We start from the raw sequence: 25,525 nt of genomic DNA, 5'->3' as shown, positions 1-25,525 counted from the left end.
AGAAGCTTCCCCGATTAAAGTTGAAAACAATACAGATTTATGGGTAATAAACACAAACATTTCAAAGTCATTTTGACAGCAGAACCTTTTAAAATAACAACTGTAGCTTCACCCCTATGGCCTATTTTTCCAAGTCATATGTTTTTGACTATGTTTACAGTACCAGACATGAACTTTCCCTGTGATACATGATCCAGGTCCAGTTAGAAAGTTCTTGATTATCCTCATGACTGCCATGCCACTATTGTACTCTAAATCAGCACTAAATCTCTGAACATGCTTTAAAAAAAATGGGGCATTTTATTGGATAAGTATAAAATTAGTCAATGAATTCAAGGCAATACAAAAATACCTAATACATACTCATTTATTTATTTTTCTCATAATATTATGCCTCTTTCTTAATAAATGAAAGTAACAAACTCCAAGAAAAACAATTGGGTTTTGTTTTTTGTTTTTTGCCCCAAAGATTTATTTGTTTATGTATATTATGTATGAGTGCTTTATATGCATGTATTCTTGCTACAGGAAGAGGGCATCAGATCCCATAACACGTTGCTGTAAGCTACCATGTGCTTGCTGGGAATTGAATTCAGGACCTCTCAAAGGCAAAGCAGCTGGAGTATTTAACAGATAAACACCTCTGAGGTTTTTGTACATCAGGTATTGCTTATGTGACCTGATTGCTATATAAACTCATATGTCTGCTATCTGATCTCTGCTCTTCTGTTCTTTTGTTCCCATTGCCCCATAAAAATACATTACATAATATATAAACAGCAGTGATAATTTGGGTTTTCATTTTTGTATCATTGCTTTTTTATAGCAATAAAGTTAAGCATGCAAAGTAGTAACATTCTATAATTCACATATTTAAAAATCAAGACACTTAATACCTCACTAGTCCCCAAAGTAAAAACATAGTAAGAACAAGAATCTGGATTCAATCAGGCTAGAGGTCCATTCAAATTATTGAAGACCCACTGGATTAATTTTCCTACTAAAACTCCTCCAGGCTTCTGGCTGTAAACTAAACAACTTCACTACTTCAGCAGGCAGTGAGATGCTTCACTTTAGAAGCAGTCTTGCTTCTCACCTCATTTTCCTAGTTTTCTATTCTTTTCTGTTCTTTTTTGTTTTGTTTTTTTGAGACAGGGTTTCTCTATGTAGCTCTGTACCTTTCCTGGAACTCACTCTGTAGACCAGGCTGGCCTCAAACTCACAGAGATCTACTGCCTCTGCCTTCTGAGAGCTGGGATTAAAGGTGTGCACCACCACAGCCTGGCCCCCACCTCACTTTTCATGAGCAGCTACTTCTTCCAGGAGCCAGACCTGCTCCTGGTTCTCTCAAGGGCTTCCCAACATTCCCTTGTCTGACAATTGATAGACAACATGATGATAAGAACTGAATGTTGATCTGCATTGCATTGTGAATTTCTTGAAGCTAAACTTACCAAACTTCCTAGCACTTGGCATTGATCTCTGGCTGGATGATGTTTACCATGCAGGTGGAAAGATCTGAGTTCAGTCCTCAAAACCTACATGAAAAAACCCAGTGTAGTAGCCTGAATTTGTAATTTCAAGACTAGGGAGGATCAGACAAGTAAATCTCCAGGATGCCTGAGCTAGCCATCATAGCTTTTTAAAACAAATGAGAGACCCTTACTCAAAAAACAAAAACAAACAAACAAAAACCCAAAGTGTATGGCCACTCAGAAAGATGCCTGGGATTGAACTCTGGCTTCCATACTGATGCTCACAAATGAACATAAACAAAGATGCAGAGAAACATGTTAAACTTTGAGGCAACAGAAACAATGAAATTCTTGTTCCCAATAGGATCACATACACACACACACACACACACACACACACACACACACACACACACACACACACCTCAATGACCAATACTTTAAAAATGCAGGTTAATAAACTTTCTTATTACCTATTTTTTTCTTTTTTTGGTTTTTCAAGACAGGGTTTCTCTGTGTACTTTTGTGCCTTTCCTGGAACTCAATCTGTAGCCCAGGCTGACTGCACTCACAGAGATCCACCTAGCCTTTTGATTGCTGAGATTAAAGGCATATGCCACCATGCCTGACTTGTTCCACCACCGCCTTGCTCTTACCTACTCTTTATGGGAATGATAATTGCTATGTTTTTCATTTTCTTTCTGGGTGACTCTGTTTTGTTTTATCCTAAGTTTAGGAGCCATGATATAATAAATTCCATCTCAAGTTGCTCTTCATTGCTCAGTGTCTTGTCTCACTAATCCTTGGAATGAATTTTCTCTTTTCTGTGAAACATTCCCTCTGCTAAACCTTGTTCTTTTATACTACATTTGGTTATTTCACACCTACTATTAATGTTCTGTATCTATAGCTTTTCAAAAACATTGTATCTCTTATTTTAATCCATCGTGGTTCATTTTTCTAGCATTGGTTCCATTTTTAAGCCTGTTTTAGCCTTTGGTACTATTTTATTCTGAAATAATTAGTTTGTTATTTTATGCATGTGAATGTTTTGCCTGGATCTATGCCTGTGCATTACATGCATGCCTGGTGCCCACAAGGGCCAGAGAAGGAGTTGGATCCCCTGGCCTGGGATTTACAGACAGTTAGGAGCAGGCATGTGGGTCCTGGGAATAGAAATCAGATCATCTGTAAGAGCTGTTTCACCACCGCTACCCCTCCAGCCATGACCGATCGTCATTTTATCCTCTTCTTAAATTATTTTTTATTGACTTAATGTTACATAGTGAAAAACATACCCTAATTTATGACATATTCTGTGACATAATCTGGGTCATTTAATTGCAGACAGAACTGACACATTTGAGAACCATGCGGCTAGAGATCCAAAGCGCAATTGACCTGCTCATCTTTCTACGGTTGGTAACAATATAAAACTTAGTGATATACTTCTGTTGAACTAGAAATATACATAGGCTAAGAGATGATAAAAAGGTAAAAAGTCATTTACCTTAGTCCTTAGTCTCTGGTTCCTTCTAAAGTTCAAGGACAAAATCTGGGTAGTACACATTGCCATGAGGAGTCTTTTAGCTTAAACCAGATTTTCAGTTGTTTCCAGAACTTCTTCATTGTACATTCACCAAATTGAGACTGTACTTGATTTTATGCATCTATTTCTGATATCTCTTAAAATATATCTTTACTTACTGGCTCTGTGCTTATGACTAAGACACAGTAGATTGAATGAGGTGAAATGAAGTTATTAAGGACTATGGATAAAGAACAAAGATAAGACAGAGTCTAGGCTCAATCTTTAGTGTGGGTACAAGATTCTCAGATGAGACCAAATTGTGACATCTGAGTTAGTGCTGTTCCCATTGGTTCAAGTCTCAAAGTTGTAGGGTGACACTACATGAAGTTGGGGATGTGGTAGAAGTCCAAAGATACATGAAAAAATTGAACACTTCTGTTTGATAACACTGTTGCAGTTAGACAAGTCCCAGCTATAGAAAAGACAGAGCTGATGTCTACATAGTTCTGACTCTTGAGCACACAGGTGGAAGGACCTTTGATATTGATCACACAGTGTCATTCAAACCAAACATTTTTACATTGTGAATTTCATGGACACTCTCATTCTTTCTGAAACTACCTCTTTGTCCTCATGACTGCTCCCCATACTCTTTACTTACACTAATTCTAAGGCCCAAGGGACATATCAATATTGATGTATTTGTCTTCAAATATTACATAATGCCTGGCAACTTTCCCATGCCAAAGCTGTGTTTGGCTAGATAACTTCACCTACAACTTACTTTCCATTTCACAATGATAAAGAAAACCCTAACTGCAGTATAGCAGGTATAAAGAATGGAGTAAATCCCAAAGCATAATTTGTGGTTTGAATAAAAATAGCTTACATAGGTTCATAGGGAGTGGCACTACTAGAAGGATTGGCTTTGTTGGAATATGTATGTCTTTGTTGGAGGAAGTATGTCCTAGAAGATGGTCTTTGAAATCTCAGAAGCTCAAACCAAGTCTAGTGGTTCACATTCACTTCCTGCTGCCTGTGGATCCAGATAGAGAACTCCCAGCTACCTCTCCAGGGCTATGTCTGCCTGCATGCCATCATGCTTTCTACCATGATAATTATGGACTAATCCTCTGAACAGTAAGCCAGCCACAATTAAATGTCTTCCTTTATAAATGTATTGTGGTTATGGTGTCTCTTCACAGCAATAAAATTCTAAGTAAGACACATACTTAGCATTCATTCAATGAGTATGACTGCCTGGGACCAATAGGCTCTTATACTGGCTCACCATGCAGATTTATCCTGGAGCCTTTGAACACAAGGTCATTGATTTCTCAGAGATACAGTGGGTGACTAGATCCTGGAACTAAAGAAAGTGTTTTACACAGTGCTGGTCTCCTTCTTCTTCACAGAATCTTTTGACTGGGAAAAACATTTTTACTCTTATAACTGGGAAGCTGAGATTTGAAAGAGAATACCTTTTCCAAGAGCCCAGAGTTAGTTAACTATAGAACCTACATGTTTATATCTCTCCAGATCTCCAGAGATATAGCTACTCAGAGCCTCCATCCTTTAATGTATTTTCTGTAGCTACTAATATAGTGGTTTTCATACTGTGGTTGCAATATCTTTGGGGTCACATAGCAGACATCCTGCATATCATATATTTACATTTCAGTCCACAACAGTAGCATAAGTACAGTTTTAAAGTAGCAATGAAATAATTTTATGGTTGCAGGGGTCACAACAACTTGAGTTTAAAAGAATACATCATTTGGAAGGCTGAGAACCTCTGTACTAATAGTTAAACAGAGAGCATTCTCTTCCATAGTCTGATACTGTAAGTTTTGTTAAGACATTTGATGCTTTCTGCAACACACAAATGCATAAACAGCTCGAATTCTCTGAGTACTGACACCCTTGTTTCTCTGCCCTTACTAGACACTAGGTTAGTGTGGTGGTTTGAAAGAAAATGGCTCCCAAAGGGGTTGACACTATTGGGAGGTGTGGCCTTGTTGGAGTAGGTGCAGTCTTGTTGGAGGAAGTGTGTCAATATGGAGGCAGGCTTTGAGGTTTCATATATACTCAAGCCATGACAAATGAGACAACTTCCTGTTGCCTGCAAGTCAAGATGTTAACACTCTCAGCTCTTCCAGAACTATGTCTGACTGCACATTACCATATCACACAATGATAATAATGAACTAAACCTCTGAAAATATGAACCACCCCAGTTAAATGTTCTTCCTTTACAAGAGTTGCCATGTCATGGTGTTTCTTCACAGCAATAGAAACCCTAATTAAGACACAAGTTGGTACAAGGAAGTAAAGAATTGCTATGATAGACATGACCATGCCTTTATTTGAAGTAATATGGACTTTGGTGCTGTGGATTAGAAAAGCAGTTGAATGATTTAAGTGCTGATTAATGGGCCATACTATTAGGAGCATGGAAGACAGTAGTACTAAGAGTTAACTGTAGGGGCTGGTTCAAGAGGTTTTAGAGGAGAAGAATTTTTGTATGTGGCCTAGAGATATTTTGGTGAAGAAAGTGGCTGCCTTTAGCTCTTGTCAGAAGAGGCTGTCTTAGGCTAAAGTGAAGACTTTTGGATTAATTCTTTTGGCAGAGGAAATCTTAAAACAGCATAGTATAGACTGACACATGATTATTATCAGTGGTAACTCTAATGAAGATTTATAATGAGAAGGAACAAGCTGAGCAGGGTAAATTACAAAATCTGCAATTTAAAGAAAAGAAGAGCACCAGGAACTAGAATGGAGCTAAATTCTTTGTTAAAGGAAATAAACAGTCTGAGAAATGAAATAAATGATATGGTAACCTGAGGCCAAGATCCCACCCAACTCAATTTCCAACTGGTGAAAGAGATTAAAGAAAAGCTTAGAACTGGGTGTGGTGCTACGTGCCTTTAATTACAGCACTCCAGAGGTAGAGGCTGTCAGACTTCTGAGTCTGCATCTATCCTGGTCTATAGAGGAAGTTCCAGAATAACCAAGATTAAGTATTGTTGAAAATAGAATGTTGGTAAAGATGTAATGAATGAGGAGGGCAGGTTACCGCCCCAGCAAGCAGCAGCTTTGGCCATGCTGTTCTGGCTTTAGAGTCAAGGACAGGAGAAAGGGATTTACTTCCACATGTAAGGAAAGCCATTGGGGCCAGACATGAGTCAGGGGTGTCCCTCAATGAGGCCTAGAGAGGCCATTTCATAAATATGTTCATTTGAAATTTGGATGGCCATTTCATAAAGCAATTCACATGAAATCTGGGTAGACTTGGAGGCCCCAAGATGTTGGAGATACCAGAGATGTGGGATATCTGCCAAGAGGAATCACTGACAGGAAGTGGAACCAGTCCAAGACAAAGAAGTATGCTGCAGTCAAAAAACTGAAAGGAGTTGTGTATCTGAAGAATACTTTGGCATCAGACATGAAGATGCAGAGTTTGGAATTTGCTCAGCTGGTTTTTGGTCTTGCTTTGGTCCAGTATTTCTTCACTATGCTCCCTTCCCTACATTTTGGAATGTAGTGTATGTCCTATGCCGTTATATGTTGGAAGCATGTTATCTGCTTTTTGATATTGATCTCACAGTGTATTACACATAAGAGATTACATGAATCTCAGAAGAGACTTTGAACTTTAGACTTGTAAATAAGTTTCAGACTATTATAGACTATGGGGACTTTTGAAGTTGGAACAAATGCATTTTTGCATTAAGGTATGGTTAAAAGCCTTTGGGGTTCAGGAAGTAGAATGTGATGGTTTCAAAGAAAATGTCCTCTAAAAACAGTAGCACTATTATGAGGTGTGGCTTTGTTAGAGTATGTGTGGTCTGGTTGGAAGAATTATGTCAATGTGGAGGCAGGTTTTGAGGTCTCACACATGTTCAAGCCATGACCAATGAGAAAGGCTATTTCCTGTTGCCTGTGAGTCAAAATGTAAGTACTCCCAGCTTCTTCTCCATGTTTGTTTGCACACTACCATGTTGTACCATGATGATAATGGACTAGACATCTGAAAGTGTAAGCCGCCTCACTTAAATGTTTTTCCTTTATAAAAGTTGTTGTGGTCATGGTGTCTCTTCAGAAACCCTAAAATAATTACAGACCTTGCTTTCTTTAAAACACTTATATCTTCATGATTTAATCAAGGGAAACACTGATTTCACTCAATTCTTATTGGTGAATGCATGAATATAAGTTTAAGAAGAAACTTCAAATTGTAAAGTGAATTAGAATTTGATGGAGTGTATATGAGGAGGAAAGTATTGTAACATTCTTCTTACACCAAGATGCCTTTTCCACACTCAGGTGCATGAACTCCCTTCAGTGTTAGTCTCATTATTACACATGTATATCTCATATTTAGCAAATGCTGAGTAAACAACATTATCCTCTGTATAAACAGATATTTGATTTTCTAAAAAGTCCGTTTAACGTGTAAAAAACATCCACAGACCTTCTTCAGCCCTTGTCAAGGCACATGTGTGTTATTCTCTGCCTTCAGTGGACTTAGGAAGCATCAGGAGAGACACTGCATATTTTTTGAAACTTACATGTGCTGTGGGATGTTCTATATGCCAAATGTGTTCTGATTGGTTAGTAAATAAAACACTGATTGGCCAGTAGCCAGGCAGGAAGTATAGGCGGGACAAGCAGAGAAGAGAATTCTGGGAGTGAAAGCTGGGGAAGAGAGACAGGCCAGCAGCTGCTATGACAAGTGAGATGTAAGGTACAGGTAATCCACGAGCCATGTGGCAAAGTATAGATTAATAGAAATGGGCTGAATATAAGAGTAAGAGCTAGACAATGGCAGGCCTGAGCTAATGGCCAAGCAGTTTAAATAATATAAGCATCTGTGTGTTCATTTTATAAGTAGGCTACCAGACTACTGGGGCTTAGTGGGACCTGGAGAAAAGCTCTCCAACTACGTACATGTTTATACTTTCCTTTAAGAGTACATGATATATGCCTACTTAATTCATACTGAAATAAATAAATGATATTTTAAAAAGTAAATTCCATTTTCAATAAATTAGAATTTAATTCTGAGGTGGAGAAAACCGTTCCAGAAACTCTTCCATAGTCCAAGGTGCATCCCTCCATTCACATTAACATAGAGACCAGACCTCTTGACACAAGTCCCATTAGGCACACACATGTCTGCTATTCCTTGACACCCTGACACAGACATACTTAACTATGGTTTTTGAAATGTTTTTCAGTTTGTGAAAAAGTATGGAAACCTAATTAGCCTGGATTTTGGTTACATCCCCTCAGTGGTCTTAACCGGAATGATCTTAATCAAAGAAGTTTTTTCTCAAATGGAACAAAACTTCTTGAAACGCCCCATTACACCTCTCAGAGAACACATCTTTAGTAAGTTTGATTAGCAGCACTGTTGACTTTAGTAGGTTATTCAAGATGAAAAAAATAAAAAAACAAACATGAGTTTTAATTGAAATTGGGACAAAGGTTGGTTAGGAAAGGTTCCAGGTAGGGCTGTATGGAAAGAGTGGAAAAAATGTATGAACAAGATGTATTGCGCCTGTATGAAATTTTTAAAAAAGAAAGAGGTACAGATAATAGTGCTTATAGTAAATTATAAGGTGTGTGTATGTGATGTTAAGATACCTCTTTGTCTGTAATTTTACATCATTCTTGTGAACAAAATACTTCACAAAATGTATCTTTAAATTCAGCTGTCTGCTCAGCTTCCTAGATCAAAGCAAATTACAGTCTCTCCCTGTAAGAGAGACAGAAAACCGCATATCCTGCTGACTAAATCTAGATGTGTGGATGAGAAGTAGCAGCAGCTCCTTCCACAGCAAAACACACTGTATCTTTATTTCCCTTTTTCCACTCCAACCCTCTGCCATAGGAAAATGGATGTGAGTCAGCTTCCTCCTGGGGCTTTCTTATAGCTCCTTAAACTACATAATTAAAAGCATGCCACACAGGTTTCTCCAGCATTTCAGACAGTGTAAGAATAGACTAGTATGAGTATACAATGTGGGCATTTAATAAACTTATATGTTTGAAAGTTGAAAACAGACTTCAATTGTATTAACCTATACAAATGTTTGCAATTTCCTAATTATACCTTTGAATAATCATCCACTAATAGTACATCATTGACTGTATTATCTGCTATGAGAAGCACAATCAGTGGCATACATGATTAATTGTGACTAGAATATATAAAAAAATCATTTTTGTTTTGTGACACATACTTCATCTAACAAGAAAGTCTGAGTCATGCTATAATAATTAAGCATTTATCAAAGACATCCAAGTTGGCTTAGGATTTAGGAAAAGTTTTTGAAATAATGTTCATTTAATACTATGAAAAATATTCAGTAGGGATAGAATTTCTTTGAAGGAACAAGAAAGGAGGGATCTGAAAGAATTGCAAGATATCCCATGTGGCAAGTGCTATATCTGAATGACATGTTTAAGTGAACATTAAACTGTTGAGTCTGGCAAGAAAGAGCCCATTCTTGGTTTTCATCATAACAGCAAGAGAAACTCTCAAGGTTTTTTGGTTGGGAGAAAAAGACCAAATACTACACATTTTTGAGGCACACTTAGGATGTCAGGTAAAGAACAGAAGAATGATAGCAAAAATATTATCACTGTGAGTTATAAAAAAAGAAGTTTGAACACTCAAGATGACAAAAAATGACAATAAATTAGACTGGGATGATGCCATTCAGGATCATGGACTGAAGTCCATTCAAGAGAGAAGCCATCATGACATATGACTTACATGGCAGGAAAATGGGGTTCTCAGGAGACTGCAGGAGCTGTGAGTGATCAAAGATGACAATGACAGAAGACAGGGTGATTAGTGGTGTTGACTTCCATTTGGGAGTTTCAGGAATCTAATAATGACATCTGTCATTCATGTGGTGAGTATAAGTCCTGTAATAGGCAAGGTTTATGATCAGGAACATTATTCAGAAGTGTGTGCTTTCTGAGACAAACTACAGTTTGACTATCAGAAGGGGTTATTTAAATTATAGGATTTCATTAGACTTCCTGTAACAAAGTTTGGTATGGAAGGAAGGTTAGACCTTGTCTTAAAAAACTCCAATGTTTCAAGATTTAATAGAAAAAAATAAAATGACAAAAGTTATAGAAAATTTCTAGCAAAGTATTAGGAAGAAAATCTACAACTCACGGATACAGAATGGAAAGAATATTTTCAGAAAATAATTACTGAATTGAAGAAATAATACATGAGATAGAGACCAAGACCTGTGCTTAAAGTGTAGATCATTGTTCTGAAATATATGACATGGACAGGAGAATGGCACTATATGTACCCTGAGGCAAAGCTGATGCTGAGAACACCATCATGTTTCTCTTTTCCTCCACCTCTCTGTACATATGTGTATGTGGTGTGAGAAATACTCATCCTTCTTAACTTCATGAGGCACTTTGTCATCTTTCAAAATTTGTGTTCACTAGAACTTCTTCTATAATGCCTATGTTGCCTTGTTAGTAATGTGTGCCTTGTCCTATCCATGATTTAATTCTTGGCATTCATTGTAACATAAGTAGACATATTTTGACTAATCAATTTGGGGCCTTAGAACCAGGGAAACTTGAACAACACCTGGATGTCCACCTACTTGTTGTCTTTCATGGATTACTTTGAATTTATTATCATACTTCAGTGTTTTATCAACTGAAATGGACATTTTTCTTGTTGGTGATAAACTTTTAGAGTTTCTATCAGTACAAAGTTATATAATACATAAGAAGTACTTACTATACTATGTACTGTTTCAAATCACCAGAACATGTTAATCACTTGCATTGAGATTATCTGTAGATAGCTATCAATTCCCTTTATGGCCTTCCTTTTCCTCTGTAAACATGTCTTAATATAACCATTTTTCTGATACTTTTCAGCCAGAATCACAGTGCTATAATGCTGAATCTCTTCTTTTCAGGGTTGATCTTCTCCAATGGCCAGACATGGAAGGAACAAAGAAGGTTCGCACTAATGACACTCAAGAACTTTGGAATGGGGAAGAAGAGCTTAGAGCAGCACATACAGGAGGAGGCCCTCCACTTGCAGATGCCACAGGAGAGGAGGAAGGTGAGCTTTTGTTGTTGGAGTTATCATGTGTCCACCCAGCTCCTGCAGTCACACAGACCCAAGTAAACACACAGAGACTTTTATTACTTATAAACTGTATGGCCATGGCAGGCTTCTTGCTATCTAGTTCTTCTATCTTAAATTAACCCATTTTTATAAATCTATACCTTGCCATGTGGCTTGTGGCTCACCAGTATCTTAACATCTTACTTCTCATAGTGGCAGCAGCTAGCAGAGTCTCCTCTCAGCCTTCCATTTCCCAGAATTCTCCTCTGTTCTGATCCTGCCTATACTACCTGCCTAGCTACTGGCCAATCAGTGTTTTAATTATCAACCAAATCAGAGCAACACACATTCACAGCATACAGAAAGACATCCCATGCAAACCCTTTACAGGATAGTACAGGAGGCTGTGCCCCTTTCATTCATTGAAAAGATTGTTATTAATTGTCTAAATCCTAGTCTTTGCTAGGCACTGAGGACTGAACAGTGAAAATCTAGCCATGCCCTTGCCCCAGGAGTTCTACAACTAAGCAAACAAATGGGTCATTAAACAAATGGTTGAACTTAAAGCTTGGTTCTCTATGTGACTTCACAGATATTGAAAAAGACCTTGAATTGCCAGGCCCCCTGGAGAGGGCTGTAGCCAGAGCTTTTCATATGATACTCTATTGTATATATTTTATGTCCCACAGTGTAGAATCTTTGTAAAAACATAAAGAAGATAAGGAAGGAAGGAAGGAAGGAAGGAAGGAAGGAAGGAAGGAAGGAAGGAAGGAAAAAAGGAAGGGAAAGGAAGAAAGAAAGAAAGAAAGAAAGAAAGAAAGAAAGAAAGAAAGAGAAAGAAAAAGGAAACAAACCTGTATCTTTGAAAGACACATGACCTCTCCCTACCTCCAGGACAACCTTTTGACCCTAACTTCAAGATCTCCAATGGGATTTCCAATATCATTTGCTCCATCACCTTTGGGAAGCACTTTGAGTATGATGATGGTCAGTTTCAGGAGCTGCTGAGGTTATTAAATGAGGTTGTATGTTTGGAAGCATCAATGATGTGTGTGGTAAGATCTCTACCTTTGCATATTTGAAAAGAATATTGGATTTGGATTGATTAAAAAACAGACTTTTCTTTTTATTTGGGGGAGTTTTAAAGCTGTTATATAATGTCTTAACAGTTAAATTTGATATAAACCAATTTATAATATAAGAACTTAGCATATATAAAACATTTCTATAATTTACATGAACTATTTTATTACTGATATTTATACATATACATGTATGTATGTATGTATTTCCCTTTTTTAAAAACAAATAGTAATGTTGTTCACTATGATTGAGCAACTTACCCAAATCATCCTTTATTATTATTACTTCAGGACTCCTCTGCTATTTTTACTTTAATTATTTTTGATTTCATGAGTTTGGCAGCCCTGAATCTGATTTGAGTATTATTTAGTTACAATTTTGCTGACTGAGTAACTGTTCTTTATTAATTTGTAGTGCCTTTTAAAAGTCATATTGAACTACTTGCGGTTTGAAATCTACTTTCACAGATACCAAGAGAGTTAAAACCCTACGTTTTTAATTTTCTTTTGTTCAGTGGTTGTTTATTTTCCCACTAATAATTCTCAGTCTATGGGTACCCTCAGCAACAAGGTACAATATTAGTCTAGTTTTTTTCATGCAGTCCAGTCTGTTGTTGTTGTTGTTGTTGTTGTTGTTGTTTTTGTTTTTTTTTTCTGTGTTGGAGGCATTGACACTACCTAAAATAATTCCTATAATTTTGATAGTTATTTCTCTGGTTGGTTGAATTAGTGTTTATTTTTTTGTTGTTGTTTTCTTTTCTATCACTGTTGCCCAGTTGGCTTGTTAATTATGTTTATTAAAATAGATTCCTTCATAGTTCAGCCATTTTGTAGTCTTTCCTGTGTCCTCATATTAATGTTACTTTTGTGCCTCTTCTGTGTGTAATGCTTCTTTAATTACCTTCTCCATTGCTGGATTAGTAGAGCTGAATTGCCTTAGTTTTTGCTTTCTTTGAAATATACTTACTTTTCTCTCATTTAAATTTTTTTATCCATATACACATCTCTATATTTATATATTTGATATAGGCACGGGTAGATGGGGAGGGGCACCAGCTGTCCATGGGTCCCACCTCCACTTCCAATAACCCACACACAGAAGCAGTAAGAGTGTTGTTACATGTGGCAGTTTGGAGAGGGAGAGGGTTTGGCTTGGCCTGGCTCCTCAGGGAAACTAGCCTTTGAGACTTAGGAATGTTCCTTTGGGGGAAATAGGGTGGGGTCCCAACAAGATGAGTAGTAGGCAGAGCTTAGCCTGAGTCCCTACTCAGTGCCCTCCACCCCTCTGTAGCATAGGTCCTAGGGCAGCATAGCCCTTCCACTCCAGAATGGTCTGCCAGAGCCAAGGCTAGCAGCGGTAGATAAAGGCAGAGCAGCAGAGCTCAGCTCTGCAACCACCTCACCACTCAGAACCCGGGGAGATGGGGCAGAGGATTGGGGTGAGAGGAGCCTGCCTGAAGCAGGAGACCCCAGCAAAGTGAAAGAAAGTGGCAAGGTTTACTCTCTGGGGTCCAGGTTGAGCAGAGTTCATTTTCTAACAATCTGCAGAGAAGGAGCAGGTATGAGCAGGACCAGGTCCTGGGGCACAGGGATGCCTGTTCATGTTAGGGGGCCTCTGGTGCCCCTGGCTGGAAGCGGGCTATCTCTTGGAAGATCAATTCCTTCAGCCACTCCTTAGGGAGATCATCCAGCTCCATGTCAAAGATAAAGGGCTCCTCAGCCACTGTCTCATCTGTCAGGTCATAGTACTGTGCCAGGTATGGCTGAGCCAGTGTTTCTTCCACTGTAATGCACTTGTTGGGGTTGAAGGTTAACATCCGGTCCAGCAGGTCAAGTGCTTGGAGTCAGATTTGGGAAAAAGCTTGGCCCATGCCACCTTTGTTTTAGATGGCAGAGACTGCAGGTAGTTTCGAGCCTTCATGTTGATAACACAATTAAGGTCCTCCTGGGATGGGGAGCCCAAGATACCTAGAATGTGGTTGAGCTGGTCCAGGTAGTTCTTGCCAGGGAAGATGGTCCTGTTGGAGAGCATCTCAGCCAAGATGCAGCCCACAGACCAAATGTTGATGGATTTGGTATAGCCCTTGGAGTTAAGTATGATCTCTGGGGCTTGGTACTAGCGTGTGGCCACATATTCCATCAGAAAGCCAGTGTGGTCAGACTTAGGGTCAGCAAGATGGGCTAGGCCAAAGTCACATATCTTAAGGTCACAGGTGGTGTTGATAAGCAGGTTGAAAGGCTTCAGATCCTGGTGGAGTACATTGGCTGTGTGTATGTACTTGAGGCCAATATCATTTAATTTTTTTAAGATTTATTTTTATTTTATGTGTATGGGAAGTTACTTTGTGCATGTGGTAGGTTGGCCTGTGTGTATGTTTGTACCCCATGTATGCAGTGCCTTTGAGGCCAGAAAAGAGCCTTAGATCCCTGAAACTGGAGTTACAGGAGGTTGTAAGCCACAATTTTAGTACTGGGAATCAAACCCAGGTCCTTTGAAGCAGTAGCAAGAGCTGTTAATTGCTGAGTCCTCTCTTTAGCCCCTCATTATCAGTGAAAAATGGTATGTGTTTCTGGCTATAGCACACTATGTGTATAGATAAGTTTCTTGATTGTATCCCAGAATTCTTAGACAATGTAGTAATGCTCATTATTTTTCTTTATTGAAATTCGAATGCAATGTCTTTCAACATTGTCCTCCATCCTCAATAGTCTTCTGTTTAATTTAGTCTGTTGGTGATGTTTTCCATTGTGTGTTTTTATTTGACCCCTCAAGCTGGTCATATCTTAACATTTTCATTTTTTTCTTCAAAATTTATTTCTTTGCTGCATGTGTCTCCCATGTTACTAATCTATTCAACCATGTTACTGATTTTCTTATTGTTTCTGTTGTCTTTTTTCCTTACCTTCCTGTCTTTCCTGTCCAGGTCCTGTATAGAATCCAACTGCCTATTTGCATGCTCTTTTAATCATTTCTATAAGAAAACCTTTGAACTCTTCATGTATCACTTACCTTGTTTTTAGTAACTATGAGTTCATTTGTTCAGGGGGTAATGATTTTTAGTGGCATCCCCCCCAGCTTGTGTTTTCATATTTATTGAGTTTCTGTGCTAGACATTATATTCATTTGGACATCTCTTTTGGAGTGTGTAGAGTTAACAGTTGTGGATCTTTTAGATTTAGCATACAGGGGCTACACAATGGATCCAGAGAGAATGAATCTGAAGTACAGTTCATGGTCCTTTCAAAGTTCATCTGTTTCCATGCATCCACTTCTCTATGATACACCCCAGAGTGGAGTTATTCTCACTTATTTTATTCCCACAAGCACTTTCTCCTCAAGGTCAGGAATGCCTCACTAAACCTGATGAACTGGTTAGCATGACTTTTAGATAAGAAAAGGGGCATGAAGAATGAGTAGGTTGCACTTATTGTCTACACTATTTTATGTTCCTTGTTTTAACTCTTAGTCATGGTGATTCCAAGCCCATCAGCTCCATTGCTTTCCTTCTTATAAGCAGAACCTAGGAAGTCAGTGGAGTTCAGTGAGTGCCCAGTCAACTTCTAGGTGTATGTATCAGGCGAAAGAGGTAGCAAAGAGTGATAATAAAAATATTATTGACATGGCCAATTACATTAGGCACTTTGATAGACACTGCAAAAGCACATGTCCACTAATTTTCACAAAGTCCCTCTACATATAAAATATTCAGCATCTGAAACCTAGTACAAAAGTAAACATGTAAATATAGACAGCAATCCACCAGATCTCTGTGTAATGCTTTACATTTCATACCATTCAGTGTGCAGACAGAGAGATATTTCATTAGTAAACAGTCTCATACTAAGATTGCTTAATATTATTAGTAATATTAAATATTGATATACTTCAATGTTACTAATGATTTTCAATATTGACAAACTTTAATGTTATTAATAATAATATTAATAATAAGTGTTGGCCTCCTTTAATGTAAATAATATTAATTTTATGAATATTGTTATAATTATTATCGAACCTTAAGATAACAGAAGGTAAAACCACACAACTGCCTTATTTTAAGTATTACTGGTTTAACACTGTGCTATACTGTTTACCCCAATATATTGAAACTTTATTCACCATCCAATTTACTTTAATAAAAATTGCGATCTTACCACATGGAAATTAAATCATGTTGGGGACACCAGCATTCACAGCTTCCTGAACATTATATAGTAGTGTAATTTCTCTGAGGGAAAGTAAATCCTGACAAAGTATTAGAAAGAGTTGACAAGATTGCGGAGCATTTACACACCAACCCCAAAGCTCCCCAGAGCTTTCTTGAGTGCAAGCAGAAGAAATATTAGATAGAAGGATTTAGATTGTGGAGATAAACAGAAAATACAGGATAGCCTCGAGAGGTCCTGGAACCTATTCCAATGGGCCCTAACTGTCTCTGACCCAGGGTATTTATAGAGACACCAAGGGGTGGATCAAAAGACCTCCACCCAGCACAGCCAAGTGTAGACCATCTCAGACACCTGCACTCAGGCCCACGGTCCTAAACATCCTCTCTATGTGGACCCGCTGGGTAAAACCACAAGGAACCTGAAAACAGGCTCCCACACAAGATGCCTATAACTTTCACTATAATCAAATAGCAAAGCTCCAAGGACATGGCTTTTGAACATTATTTTCATGAAGTGAAGGGCAGGGATCATGCTAGTTTCAGAAATATTGTCTAGTCATAATCAATACCAACTGCATAGACCTGAAAGAGAATGACCTCCATGTGATCATAGCAGTGACCATGGCTGGACAGTGTTGAAACATGGATAGAGATGAAGATTTTGAGGGTTCCTGCTCTGTAATGTTTACCGGTTCAAAGTGGTGTGGCCAACTTAGAATGCAGTGGATGGCTTTTGAGGATTTAAGTCAAGGAGTGGAACCATGTGATCACTTTGGCAAATAATCTCTGCTGAAACTATTTGCAAAATGGTCTGAGAAGGCATGAGCAATGAAATCAAAATAATGGTTGACTAATATGCCACCATTCAGATAGGAGAGATGATGATGTAGACTGGGGAGCAAGGAGCTAGGCTAGTGATAAGCAGCCTATTGCTTCATACATTTTGCATGGCACAATTGAAACTCCTGCATGTGCAGTAGTGAGAAGAAAATCAGAAACTAAGATGACCTCAAAGTTCCACTAACAAAAGCAGAGGGAAGGACAAGATTGTTTAGAAATGTAGAAATGTTACTTCATTGTATCTACAAGATTTTCTTTTTTTCTTTATAAGCTCTACAATGTCTTTCCATCCATAATGTAATATCTTCCTGGATCACATCAAACAGTTTTCAAAAACTGGGAAAAACTGAAATTGTTTGTTTCCCATATGATAGACAGTCACCAGAAAGATTGGAATCCTGTTGAGCCAAGAGATTTCATTGATGCTTTCTTCACAGAAATGGCAAAGGTGAGGAAGATACTGCCTGGGTCTTCTTAGAAGAAAAATATAATGTTTTAGTGGTTTCCAATTGATCCTGCATCACATTGCCATAGGTCTAAGGGTATAACATTGCACTGATTCTGTACTAGATGAATTCCTATTATTACTTGTCAACTGAGTTCTTTTGAGGATGTAGAAATCCCATCACCACAATGTTCCAGGTTCTCAGAGGGCACTGATATCTTTTGCTATGTATGACTCTTTCATTCATCTTCAGTATGAAGCTTTTAGCATCTTTCCTCTCTCATCGTCTCTATCCATTTTTACATCTTCTCTCTCTGGTTCTTGTGCTCAAGCCCCCTCTAATAAGGATAATCCAGGCTAATATTCCTCTGTCTAATTAATCACATATTTAATTTAGCTTATTAAGTAACATGCACAGGTTATGAAAAGAAGATCTGGCCATTTTTGTAGGTCAATGATTAACACACAGTACAACTATAAACTATAAATGTATTTTAGAAATCCATAATAGCATTACACCAGGAATATCATTAAAAGTGAAGGGTCCACTGCTGTTTGGCATGATATCCTGAAAACGGCAGGCACTGACACTGAATGCCCCTCCTTGTTCCTACCCTCAGGTGAGGTAACTATGCACAAAGAAAAAGTAGCAACTAAATTTCAGAGTTCTAGTATTTGATGAGTTAGTCTAAGGCCAGTCACACTCCCCATCTCAGTTCCCACTGCAGGACAGAGGCAGTTTAATTGAATGCTAGACTTTAACTTCAAGGCCTGAGTGGGGCTACTGCCTTCCACTAAATCTGTATCAAGACTCTCCAACCACAAAAAGTCCAGAAAGCAGCCTGTTGCATGTAGGTGTTACCACCGCATCTTTGTGGCTATATTCTGCAGAAACAATTTAAGAGATTGAATATTTATTTTGGTTCACAATATCAGGAGTTTTTAATCCATTATGGCAGAGAAAGAATGGCAAAGCAGCTTAGCTCATGGTGGCAGAGGGGTGTGCTGGAGCCTGCACACCATTATGTACTGGGAAGTAGAAACAAAGGCAGAGTCCAGGGCCTTGGTATAACTTTGAGTACCTTCCTGAGGATGGACTGTCCAGAGGGCTCTACCTCCTAATTCTCCTGAACTTTCAAATTAGTACCAGGAAGTAGGAACAAAGCATTAAAAACATGAGCCGAGCCTTTAGGGGATGTATCAGATTCATATCATAATACTAATTATACTGTTTATTGCAGTCTTTAGAGATCCAACTCTAAGACTTCACCCAGGATATGCAGAAAAAAATTCATGATGTGAGTGAGAGCTAAACTTTTCTATCTGAGTGGTATTAAGAAAGGAACACACACATCCTGATGGTAACTTACTTTTTTTTAACTTCATCTTGAAAGATCTCTCTTTGAAAATATTTGTTATCACACAGCTACATCTCTCTTCAACTGAAAACTCTAGACAATATATGAGTTACATATTGAGGGTCACATTACATTTCTTGAGTTAAAAACAAAAAAGAAGAAGAGCCTTTCTGATAACACATGTGAAATCCTGTGATTTCTCACTGACTTGGAATGTTATACTGACTATAACCATGGCAAGGCTTGGCTGTGAAGCAAGCTCCCTGGTGAGCAAGCTGGAGACACATAATACTTGAGTGCTCCACACTTTGAGGGACAACAACCTTAGAAGTGTCCCAGGGCCTAAACATAAACAGTTAGTTGGCAGAACCTAGAATCTTGTATCATAAAGCTGAGATTTAGGAGTTCATGCAGAGAGTCAATTGCTGAGAGAATGTGTGCAAGGAGTTATGTCTATAATGCTATCAGCCAGATTTTTGCAAGTGAAAAAAAATGGCACTACAGTTGATTTATGCCTGAACTTGGTTCAACAACCAGACACTTGGAAATCTATTCTCCTGTGATTCATTAGCAGGGACAACTAGTCTATTTTGAAATATATATATAACATAATGGTTATATTTAACAGGAAGAATATAGGTGTCTTTGACTCTTTTGACTGATCTGTCTGCATACCCTTTTCCTCCTACTGGGCTGCCTTGTTCAGCCTTGACATGAGGGTTTGTACCTAGTCTTTTTGTAACTTGTTCAGCCATGTTCAGGTCGTAGCCCTGGGAGGCCAGCTCTTTTCTGAAGGGAAACCAAGAAGTGGATCTTGGTAAGAGAAGAGTGGGAGATATCTGGAAGAAGGTGGGGGGGAGGGAAGGAAACTGGAGTCATGATGGAATGTGTGAGAAGAGAATAAATAAATAAGCATATCCTCTAACTAAAACAATACGCACTGTCTTTTCTAGCACCCAGACAAGACGACTACAAGCTTCAATGAAGAAAACCTCATCTGCAGCACTCTGGACCTCTTCTTTGCTGGAACAGAGACAACGGCTGCGACACTGCGCTGGGCTCTGCTCTACATGTCTGTACACCAAGAAGTGCAAGGTGAACAAATGCTGAATGCACCTGGACAAGGAAGAATGGTGCTTCTGAAAGTTGTTGCTTAGCTGGGGCTGGGAGCTTGAATGACAGATTGGAAAACAGAACACTTACGAGGCAAACTGTGGATGTATTGGGGAAAGAGCATGGCCTTCACATGTATTATGAGAATTGAAATAAGTCATTGGTGCAGATTTTATATATAGCCTGTGCTTTGAAGAATCTTCAGTTTTGGGGAGATATAGAGAATTCAGCTGTCACTGTGATAGGTTCCATCAGTGAGTGACACTGTTGCATCTAAGTCTACTCATTCCCTCCTTCCTTTCCAGCAGTGCCTTCCTATTTTCCCTGGACACCATCCAGATTCCTTAGTCAGATACCTGGCATCCTGTTGATGTCACTTCTGTCTGTCCAGACTCTATCACACACACTCTGCATGGTGCCTCCCTACATTTCATTTTCTCCACTGGCATTTTCCTTATTCTTGCCTGTAAGTATGGTATTGGGATTTCCCTCTACCAAGCATGTACTATCCCAATATCTTGAGCTTTCAGAAGAATCTTCTCAGATATTACACATTAAGATGTTTTATATTCTGCTAATAATTGGCTGTCTGGGCAAATTTCTTCCATGGGTTCTCTTGAGAAATGCCACAAGATGCTCCATCATTGGGATTTACACATTGTTTATGACCCCATAGATATTTTTACCCCTTCAGAAATATTGGACCATCCCATCATTTTTATTCCTCCAGATTATAGAAGAATTGGTTTAGCAATTGTGATTAAGAATTTTCATGTAACAGGACATTCTTTTAATTGTTGTAAGAATATATGAATGAAACATAAAGTCACTGTAGCACAATCAAGTCAACTATTTTGCCCCAAGATGAAACTAAGAATAGTGATCACTATGTGTCCCACATAGTAAAAATAAATTGGTCATTTCTCAGGCTCCATCCAATTATTGAGACAGGGTTTTTCACTGACCTGGAACTCACCAAACTAGACTGTCTGGTCAGTAAGGCATAGGAATCTGCCTGTCTCTGAGACTCCACACACTAGAATGTGAGTGCATGCAACCATATCAGAAATTTTTACATAAATTCTAGGGTTCAAACTCAGGACCTGTGTTTGCATTACTATCAATTTAATGAATGAGCTTCTTTCACAACCAACCTCTTTTCTTTCTTGATGCAAATTCTATATATTAGTTTCTATATTTACTTTTATATATGTTACCCAAATTTCTACTGCTATGATAAAGTACTATACTAAAGCTAACTTATGTATAGGAGAGGGTTTTTTGGCTGACAGAGTCTATAACTACACATGAAGAATGGCAGTGAGAAGCAGGAGCAGGAAGCTGAGAAATCACATCTAAACTGCAAACACAAAGCAAAACAAAACTGGAAGTAGGGCAAGGGTAGAAACCCTGAAAGTCCATCCCTAGTAACATACTTCCTCCAGTAAGACTCTATTTCCTAAAGATACCCTGGCTTCTCAAATACCCCCACCACCCAGGACTAAGTGTTTAAATTCTACAGCCTATAAAGTACATTTCTCATTTACTTCTCTCCATTTGGTCTTTAGTCCCTATAGCCTCATGGCTATGTTACGATGCAAAATTTATTTAGTCTAACATTAAAAGTCCCCATAGTCTTTAACAGTCTCAATACTGTTCAAAAGTCCAAAGCCTCTTCTAATACTCAAGGCAATCTCTTATCTGTAACCTACTGTAAAACCAAAACACAGATTTATATAGTTCCAGCATACAGTGGCAGAGAATATACATTTCCATTCATGAAGGAAAGAATGGAGATACAGTGAGGAAATACTGAAACAAAGCAAGAGTGAAACCCAACAGGGCAAATACAAAATTCTGTAAGTCCATGGCTAATATCTGGAAATTTAGTTGCATGGCACTAAGATGGCTCCTAACATGAGAGCCAAAAGGGTGTCTGTCTGCATCATAATTCTCTCTCTATGGCTGGTTACACTCCCTGTACAAGGCCTCCTTTGCTGGTGTCTCATGGGTCTGGCATCTCAAACACCTTGTGAGTTCTACTATATCCCAGACTTCACATCCAAAATTTCATGCAATGGCCTTTCATGGCCTTCTAATGAGGACTCTACTGTTAGTTGTTACCTTTCCTCAGTAACTGTCTGAAATGCCATGAAAAGAATTATCAAGTTCTTTATTCTTGTATCTGCCATAACTCCAAAGCATGATGATGAACTGACAAATACAGCTGCCAGGTTTTGATGGACCTTTGGCTTTTTGGATCACATTTGCATTAGCTTTTGTTTTCCAGAAGCAGGAGACTTGACTCCTTGTGACTTTTCTTTCTGTAGAAGCTTATCTAAAGTCTTACTTTCAGGGAAATTCCCCCTTTGTTTTTGGTGAACAGCAATAGGTCTCTCCTTAATGGCAGTAATTTCTTTAACAATGAGAGCCTGTTGTCCACCAAAGGTTTGGGTGGTCACTATTAAGATTTTAGTACTCCTTTTCTTTCCAATCTGTATATTTTTAACTTCATTCTGCACAACTTGCTCTTTTTAATCATAGCATAGACCCAAAAATAGAGTGATAATCATACCACAAACTCAATTGAAATTTTTATGCCAAAAAATATTACTCTAATTGGGAGAGCAATGAAAAAGATACCATGATAGGGAGAGACAACATGGGGATAAGGAGAAACTTGGTGCTAGGGAAGTTCCCAGGAATCCCCAAGGATGATCCTAGCTTAGACTAAGAGCAACAGTTGAAAGGGTGCCTGAACAGGGTTATACCAGTAATCACATTGGTGAATACTGTAACTGTAATCATAGAGCCTTTCTCCAGCAACCAATGGAAGCTGAGGCAGAGATCTACAACCAAACAACAGGCCAAGCTCCAGGAGTCCAGTGGCAGAGAGAGAAGAAAGATTCTTTGAGCATGATCATCCACATCACAATGAGGAAACATACAGTGACAATCAAACCAAGCTAGTGGAAACTTATGAAATTTTGACTAACACCTGTGGATACTCCATGGGACTGGACTAGACCCTCTGCATATCAGGACAGTTGTATAGTTTGATCTTCTTAAGGGGCCCCCTGGAGTAGGAACAGAATCCATCTCTGGTGCATGAACAGGATTTTTGGAGCCCACTACCTGTGATGGGACACTTTGCACTGCCATGAAGCAAAGGGAGTGGCTTTGACCTGCCTCTACTAAATGTACCTTCCCATGGAAGGCTTTATTTTCTTCTAGGAAGGAAGTGGGATGTGTTGGGAGGAGGAAGCTGGAGGGGCAGGAGGAGGGAAGAAGGGGATCTTTGGTATGTAAAATGAATAAAAATTTTTCTTAATTAAAAAAAGAAATTACTCCATTACTTTTTATCATAGCCTCAGGCAAGTTCTTAGGGCAAGAGCAGAAGAGGTGATCAGATTCTTGGTCAATTTATCACATGAGTGATTTGTAACTCAGTTGCAAATCAAGATCTTACTTCCTTCTGAAACCTCATAATCCAGGCCTACACTACTGTCTTTCAGTCTCATACTAGAATGACCCATTAATCTCTGCTTATAGCAGTGAATCACTTCTCTATTCCAATGTTGTGAAGTCTTTATCATTTCTCTAAAATAAATATTATAAAGCCTAACATGTTAAGTATCTTTATAGTAGTAACCCCATTTCTTTATATCAACTCTGTATTAGTTATTCTTCTATGACTAGATAAAATTCCATGACCAAAAGCAATTTAGTGAAGGAAGAGTTTGTTTTGTTTTGTTTTGTAGTTCCAAGAAGAGACTCCATTAATGGAGATGGCAAGAAGAGAAAACTAAAAATTCACATCTCAACAGATGTGCACACAAGAAGCAGAGAGAAAACTGGAAATGTGGCAAGACTATAAACTTTCAAAGCTTATGCAAGTGGTATACTTCTTCCAGCAAGGCTATATCTCCTAAAGGTTCCATAACCTCCACAGACAGTGCCAAGGACTTCCACCAAGTCTTCAGCTATCTGAGCCTATGGGAAAGACTTTTATTCAAAATTCTACAACATACATCTTGGGTTGCAATTTAAAATGCATGTACACCTGACTATAAGTTTTAAAAAAGTTTGAGTGCTTTTGAGGATCAGACTTGACTTCTGTAGCAGAGGCTCCAGAATATCATTAGATTTACATGACAGATATTGCACTAGTGTTCTATTGCAATATTCACAGGAGTTAAGATGTAGGACCAACCAGAGAATTGATGAACCGTGAATAGATAAAGCATGGCATACATGAGCTAGAGATAACTACTCGAGCATAAATGAGCTTTTAAAACAAGACACTAAATTTCAATTGCAAAATTACAGAAACTGTCCTACCCAATGCAAATGATTTATCTGGAATAATAAATTTCTTACACACCAAAAGTTGAATGAGGGAAGGGAACTTGAGTGCATTTATAAACATTAAGTTTCATTTTCAGATGAAAATTCCTTGACAATTATATAGACAATCATATGTTAATATTATTCTATAGGCCTACATCATAAGGCTTCAGAAGTAAGTGAGGTTTTGATTTTCAACTGAGTTGTTGGCCACTATGTGATACTTTGACCAAGAATCCAGTGGCCTTTGCTCTTGCTGTAAGAACTTGCCTGAGGCTGTGATTAAAAGTAATGAAGTAATTTCTTTGGCACAAAAATTTCAATTGTGTCTGTGGTATAGTTATTGGTTTATACACTTAAAAATTACTATGAAGGTCCATAATTAGTGGAACACATAATTAATCCAAATACTTGAGAGTACAAAGCAAGAGTAATAGAAACCTGAGGTTATCTGGCTATAAGGGAATACTCTACCACAAAAACAAAGTAAGGCTATCATGATAATTTTTGTTATATGCATATGCCCATTTTAGTATTTATGGACTGTAGTACACTGATATACATTTATTTCTCTCACAGAAGAAATGTTTAAACTACACCTATAATGGGCTTATTATTCCAACTCCTTTAACTTGTGGCAGAGTAAAACTGGGAAAGAGGATCAACACTTTCCAAAGTGGCTCCCATGAGGACAGCTTTTGTATCCACAGGAAAGGAAGTGGGGAAAGAAGCAGGGAGCCATCCTTTTAGACCTTGTCCCAGGATAAAGTTTCATATCTATCTGCATTTTCCTGGCCAGAACACAGTCAGATGCTCACATTTACTACAAAGGAATCTAGGAAATTAAGATTTTAAGTTTTTAGCTAGGCATCAGTGGAATCTTTATTAATAAAAAAATGGGTAAAATACATGAGGGACAGTGAGCAGTTTCAATTGCTCAAAACAAGGCCTGTTTATTCTTCATAGTTAGATGAGGGAACTGATCCTGAAAGAATAAAAGTGGCTTCAGCAGCTAATAATGGTCACCAACA

General features: G+C 38.3%; 2 pseudogenes; one reads left to right on the top strand and one right to left on the bottom strand.

Moving 5' to 3' along the window:
* The window catches only part of LOC118577929, a 49,585-nt pseudogene that overhangs the window by 13,298 nt on the left and 10,762 nt on the right, over window positions 1-25,525 (top strand).
* On the bottom strand, window positions 13,792-17,014 carry LOC118577377 (annotated as a pseudogene).

Source organism: Onychomys torridus, chromosome 2 (genome assembly GCF_903995425.1).
Source record: "Onychomys torridus chromosome 2, mOncTor1.1, whole genome shotgun sequence".
Classification (NCBI taxonomy): Eukaryota; Metazoa; Chordata; class Mammalia; order Rodentia; family Cricetidae; genus Onychomys; species Onychomys torridus.
Note: the sequence above shows the minus strand (reverse complement) of the source record. Positions and strands in the feature narration are given on the sequence as shown.